Source organism: Dipodomys spectabilis, unplaced genomic scaffold, assembly GCF_019054845.1.
Source record: "Dipodomys spectabilis isolate Male_0828 unplaced genomic scaffold, ASM1905484v1 ptg000177l, whole genome shotgun sequence".
NCBI classification, from domain to species: domain Eukaryota; kingdom Metazoa; phylum Chordata; class Mammalia; order Rodentia; family Heteromyidae; genus Dipodomys; species Dipodomys spectabilis.
This window is the reverse complement of record NW_024870854.1, coordinates 1,417,960-1,425,241: the sequence shown is the minus strand read 5'-3', so window position 1 is coordinate 1,425,241 and position 7,282 is coordinate 1,417,960. Positions and strand designations below refer to the sequence as shown.

At 33.4% G+C, this 7,282-nt stretch overlaps 1 pseudogene; it reads left to right on the top strand.

Annotated features, from left to right (window-relative positions):
• Nucleotides 1–2,740: 2,740 nt before the first annotated feature.
• Nucleotides 2,741–2,837, top strand: LOC122120719 (annotated as a pseudogene).
• The last annotated feature ends 4,445 nt before the right edge of the window (nucleotides 2,838–7,282 follow it).

Here is a 7,282-nt window from a genome sequence, read left to right as displayed (position 1 = left end):
CTCCGCCTTTGTTTCCCCTTCCCATCCCTTCCCATTCTCCCCCCGCCCCCCACACAATCTTCCTCCCCCCCACCAAAGTTGCAATTTTTGTTTTCAACGTAAGTACTTGTACATCTCCCTTGTTCCATTTTTCATTAATTCTATGTCTTTACTATTATTCCTCTCTGGTTTCAAATTCCTAATGGTCATTCTGTTAAACTGTCTGTTGATATTTTGACAGGTTTATATACATTCCATGGAATGTCAATGCTGCATATACTTGAACTGATGTCAGCTTTTATTTCCATAATTCATTCATCTGCAATAACAATTTGCAAGTCTGGAGACGTGAAACACCTAGACATGCTGTTATTCTCATCCATTTGGAAGATTCATCTTTAGTCAACAAGAAAGTTTAAAAATGGCTTAGAATATATTCCTAACTACCAATTTTTATAAATGGCTTTGTACAATAGTGTGTGATTATTTAACTTAACATGGGATAATACTTTATTCTATGTATGAGTTTTGGAAAAAGAAGTAAACTAAAATTTACTACTATAGAGAAATATGATAGAAATAGCAGACAGATTTTATGTCATATCTCTGAAGAGTATCCAAATTCAAGACATAAAGTCATATTTCTTACTATGTTAGACAGATAGGAAAACATAAAACAACATATGATAAGGCAATTATTTGTGAATTTTTAAAATGTACCTTATTAAGCGATGAAATTTACTTTATTAGCTAACTTTTGGGTTTGAAATATGGGAGGCTGATCTATTTAACACATTTCTGGAAGGTACCTACTGAACAACAAAAGTGGTGGGTTGTACTATTTCTACAGTATAATAAATGGTCGAACCTATTTGGCATTAGTGCTGGGTAAATAAATCAACTCTATTTAACTTCCTCTCTACAATTGAAAAACTTGTAATGTCACTAAATATCATCTAATTGTCAAATGTTATTTTGGAGAATGTGATTTTAAAAAGTTTATTTGAAAAGGAATACATTTTCAGATTAAATGTATGTTAACATTGGTATGAGTGTGACAACATTTTTATAGCACAGAACCAAGTTGTACTGAAGTACCTGTGTTTTGAAGCACTAAGGAGATTTTCAATTAATGTTTTTGTGAATTACATTTGACCTCTAAGTCAAGTTTTCCATGACTTGGTAGACCAATTATGGATCTATTCTTCCAGGAACTATTTTTTAACCAATTTATGCTGGACTGAAATCTTTCATTAATCATTAGAGGAGAGGTACTAAAAATAATCTTATGACACTTTGAGATCTTGTTCACTCATAATGGCTGGTCATCTGTAAATTGAAAATTTGAATTACAGTACATTCTCTCAGATTTTGTGATCTCTTCCTTCCTTTTAAGTTGCCTTGAATTTCACAATTGCTTACTGCTAATTTCTGCATCTCAAGATATTTGGGCCCTGAAATATAGGAAATGAGAAATTGAGATGGGTCTTGAATTATTTTCTGTTTCCATGATGCATGAGAAGCAGAGTAAAATCCCTTATAGATTAGAGGAAAACATTGTTTTTTACCATGTGAATTCAGAAGATCAAGAACACTTACAAGGTATCACAAATTTATACCGAAGACATGGTACTGATAACTTTTATATTCTAAAATATTTTCTAAACCTAATTATTCATATTCCAATTGTATTTATTGTAATAAATAAATATCAATTTGCCAAATTATCAACTAATTCTAGTAAGTTTCACTGTGTGAAGTATGAAATCAGCACATATAAATATAAAATAGATAACTATGTATAATATAATAAAAAGGCACATGTTTTGCATTGTTCTGTTGTGGTTAGGGTTTCAAAGGCAACTATGTTTCAAAATATTATTCTTTTTTCTCTAACTTAGTGTTTGATAGGGTTAGACCTAAAGCTTTACCATTTGTAAATTTATAACCTGGAAGCAAGAGGAAACATGGTGATTAAAACATTAACAATTTAAGGCCTAATAATGAGGAGAAACATAGGGACTTCCACTGCAACTATGAAAATATTTGATGATAGAAAGGCAGTATTGTAATTCCTGCATGGTTGGATGGTAGACAGGCCAGGACATTAGGTAATAAATGCATATGAACAATTTATTCTCCCCCTTGTCTTTAGCTACTTTTGAAATGGTAGGTAAAATAAACAATTATATTTTGATAAATACGTTCTAGTCTGAACAGTTCTGTCTGAAATGTTCATCTCTCTATGATCCCTTGTAACTAAGATTTGTTTTGTTCAAGTAAGACAATCTAGGGTGTCAGGGTAAGATATTCTGGTTGGTCTGCTCCTACATGGAAGAAGGGTAAAGAGTCAGGGAGATATTTGTGCCTGTAAGACCTCATTTGGGAAAATTTCAGCTGTAGAGGTTTAGAAGTAGCTCTTAATCAAGGCTTACTTTCAATCCATTAGCTCCACAAAGGTAACTCAGTTGGATAAATAAGTACTTGAAAAAGCCATCACCTTTGGACCTAGCTATAAATTTTTGAAATTACAATCAAATCCCAAATGAAAAAGACTTAAAATAATTATTGACACAAAATATTTCAAATGTGAGCAATCGACTGAACAATATAATTTTTTCCAGTATTCACAGAATTTTAGGGAAATAAGATCAATCGCATTGTTAGGAACAATAAGGTTTCCTTGTTACAAATAGGCACCCAAGGATATAAGCCTGCTTAAAGATTGCATCATTAACTACTTAAATTTAGAGTACACTACATGCTTCAGCAACACGTATACCCAAATTAAAATACAGAGATTAACATGGCACTTGCACAAGGATGATATGAAAATTTGTGAAGTATTCCATATTTTTCATTCTTCAGATTCAAGAAATGAAAAACAGTTATTAAAAAGCTCATTACAAAATTACAAATGTAATAATACATGTAATTCATATAATTAAAAGTTAGTTTGACCTCAGTGTATAAAATCTTCACCTTAGAAAGGCCTTTACATAGCATAACCTTTACAAAACTGTTGAAAATAGACAACTTTGTCACTTTCTCCCAAAGAAATAAAATAGTATAAGGACCTAGGAAAAAAAAGAATCTTAAAATGTTTCTATCTGGAATGCAATCTGAAAGGACATACTAATGAACCTATATATTATAAAACAATGTGGAATTTAGAGTATAACTAGGAGAGAATAAAAAAAGATTATGGACATTATACAAACATAGATTATAGAATATTTTTAAATAGACTATTTTCAGACAATGACCAGAAATACTTCAGTTTTTCTACTACTCATTTCAAAAGATAAGTTAAAATTATTTCTGATTAAAAAATAACCAACTCTGCAGAAATCATTATAGATGTATATAAAAACTCTTGAATATATTTTGACATCAAATGCAGGCAATTCACTTGGAAGTATTCCACAGAATCCATGAATTTTTACAGTAAGAGATTGTTGTTGCCAGGTGCCAGTAGCCATGCCTATAATCCTAGGTACACGAGAGGCTGAGATCTGAGGATCTCGGTTCAAAGCCAGCCCGAGCAGGAAAGTCCGTGAGATTCTTATCTCCAATAAACCACTAGAAAACTGGAAGTGGAGCTGTGGTGCAAGCGGTAGAGCACTCTCTTTCAGCCTAAGAGCACAGGTATAGCACCCAGGCCCAGACTTCAAGCCCCACAACCAACCAAATAAAAAAAAAAAAAAACCAACAACAACGAGATTTCTTTTATTTAGATTGTGAAAATATTTTGTAAGGACATAAAAGGATGGACTGTCATTTTTGAAAATTAAGAAACTTATCCAAACCATTAGGACTGAGGAGAACAATTTGTACAGCCTTCCACAACTTCAAAGATGTAGTGATACATACTTTTCCTTTTGGCCATATCAAATGCAGTTTCTTCCAAGTTGTTCTTCAGGCCTGGATTGACATAAGGGTTCAACAGAAGGAGATCCAAAGTATCTTTGCTATCTCAATTCTCAGCATCAAGATGCAAGGGGGTCAAGAGGCCTTTAGTTTTGGCATTGGTATCTGCATCATGATGAAGTAAAAAAGAAGCCACACTGGTATTATTCCATATATATGCATTGTGCTGGGGTGTCCAGCCATCTACAGTTACTGCATCTGTCGCTGAGCCACCAACTCATGGACAATGTCTAAGTGTCCACTGTAGGCTTCCTGATGAAGTTGGGTATATTCATCGTCATCCCTAGTATTCACATGAGTGGCCTTTTAGGAAAGTAGTCTCCACACTGTAGTAAGCTGATTATTTTCAGCAGCCCAAAGAAAAAATTTGTTTGGATCCTTCTCCATTTAATTCTTGCAATTGATATCATTCCTCACTTGTTCATCTTGTTCCTCATTTTCATCATAATTGCCTAACCAGAGACTTTGAATGTCAATGGGAATAAGGTGTCCATGTATTTCCCTACATAGATTGAACTGGTAAGAAATATCCAGTGAATTTTCTGCATATGTTTTTTCACCATGATTTCTATTCTCTTTTTCCATTATTACTACTCAAAATTATTCTAACTTGAGAGTAGGGAATTTATGGAGAGCAGAGGAAAGATGTTCCTCAATATTAAAAGGTACAGACTCAAAATGAGGACCATGGGTGTCTTTATGTGCAGCTTATTCTAGGAATTAGAAAACATGAAATAATGACTTCTATAAAAATGATCTGGGAAATGTCAAAGCAGAAAGTGAAATGAGGAAACCAAAAACATAAAAGCAAAATAAATTAGGATAATTATGTAACAATAATATTATGCTGATTCTGAACTGCTGTTTGTTTGTTTGTTTTTGGGTCCGGGCATGGGGCCTGAACTCTGGGCTTGGGCACTGTCCCTCAGCTCAAGGCTAGCGCTCTACCACTTGAGCCACAGTGCCACTTCTGGCTTTTTTCTTTTTGCTTATGTGATGCTGAGGAATAGAACCCAAGGCCTCAGGCATGCAAGGCAAGCGCTCTACCACTGAGCCACCTTCCCAGCCCGAACTATTGTTTTGATTATATTCTCTAAGAAGAAAAAGCGAGAATAGATAGCAAAGGACTACTAATATGTTTTGACTTCTCATTAAGCACCTTCAATCACCAAAATCACATGAAAACAATAGACAGGCCTACTTTATTAGATGAAAACAAGTGTCTTTAAAAAAAAAAACAAAAGAATTTAAGCAGTCATGCAAAGGACTTCGATTTTACTACAGCACTATACATTTTTTTATAATGTTGAGTAACAATAAATATTGGATCCATTAGAAAGCTCTTAAAGCTTATATGTTCAATAGTAAGTTCTCTTACACTATATCATGATATTTTTTGCAAATGATCTTACGAAGAAATTTACATTACTAACTTGAATTTCTGACAGAACAATATCATCACTGCACATCTTGCTTTTATCATCTATGTTTTAAATTACTATTTAAATATGTGCATTAGATAAGCATAAAAGAATAATAGAAGCCACGCTGATGGCTCATTTCTTTAATCCTAGCTAATCAGAAAGATGAAATCTTACGATTGAGGTTTGAAACCAGACCAAGAAACAAAAAGTCCAGGGGCTGGGAAGGTGGCTCAGTGGTAGAGCTCTTGCCTTGAATGCATGAGGCCCTGTGTTTGATTCCCCAGCACCACATAAGCAAAAAGAAAAAAAGCCAGAAGTGGCACTGTGGCTCAAGTGGTAGAGCGCTAGCCTTAAGCTGAAGAGCTGAGGGACAGCACACATACCCAGAGTTCAGGCCCCAAGACCGGACCCACACCCCCAAAAAAGAACAAATTAAAAAAATCCATTAGATTCTGATTTGAAGGTAACCAGCAAAAGCTAGAAATGGTACTGTGGTACAAGCGGTAAAATGCTAGCCTTGAGAAAACTAAAACAAAAAAAACCCAACAAATTCTGGGACAGAGCCAAGCCCTAAGTTCAAGCCTTAGTATTAGCACCAAACAAATGAATGAATTACTTAATTAAAATAAATTAAGTGGTCACATGTGGCAAGGCAAGTAAAATGTAACACCAGTGGTGACGGGATTGTGTATTATTTTGTAATGAGGTAAATTATCATTTGTCCTAATCACTAATATTTTATTTGAACTTTTTTGTACAATAAACCCTGAATTTAGCATGCCTGTATATGTGTGTGTGTACATGTGCACACATGTGTGTATGTGTATATGTACGTGTGTGCTGTTGCAATGTTGCTTGCCATTGTGAACAAGTTGAGGCTGAAAAGATCTAACTGTGTTGCAATATTTTATTTATCAGTATCTGTCATGTCATTTCTATGGAACCACCCTTCTGTACATTTTAGTTGTCAAATAATAACATCATCATAATCAAAGCATTTACAACATTAAGTTAGATAAAAGAGACCGCTTTCAGCACTTATTATATGTTAGGTGAGAAGATACAGACATAATTAGGTAGTAAGTTATTGGTGTAAGCTGATTGTCAGTACAAAATATGTATTTGATCTCTTAAATTTTTTATACACTTAAGATATACTCATGAAGTGGGTTTGACTGACTTGACCAAACAAGTATTACTCTCTGGTTATTCCTGTGAAACACAAGGTCGATAAACTCTTTCCAGATTTCTGTTGAAAATAACTTTCTTAGTAAGATCATATCTATTCTAAGAGATAATCAACTCCATATTACATTTGAATATCCCATCTTATTGCCTGAAAATCAGTATTGTGGATATGCTTGTTAGATATTCCTTTCAAAAACAAACAAACAAAATCATGTGTCATCTCCAAATGGTGGATGTATTTGAAGTTGTTTGATCTTCACGAATGGCTCTTTTGTGGGATTAACTATTGCAACTTTAACAAATAAGGCTTTTTAAATATCTTTTCCAATATAAATAACATCCCAGAGCGAGTCCTAAATTTCTGAAAAAATTTTGACTATTTAAGTATTATTTCAGTTCATTGACTGTAGAGCTGAAGACATTTCGAAATAAATATTGTTAAGATCTGAAAATGTAAGTAGGTATATAGGCTTTTTATGCATCATTTTATGAAAACCCAATTTTTATGAAAGTAAATGAAATAGAATAATAGAATGTAAGTGAATTTCATAAGCTAATTATTAGTATAACTTTGTTTTCTATTAACACAGTCCTTTGAATATAGATGATGCAGTTAAATTATTTCCTTTGTGTCTCTTAACTTTAGTTAGTTTTAGAATCTGTATACGTAGAAGAGTGAATTTGTAGTATAAATAAAGGTCTTTAAAATGATTAGGATTAATCTTGTGTTTTGTGTCCTACGCCCAAGAAAATAAGTTATT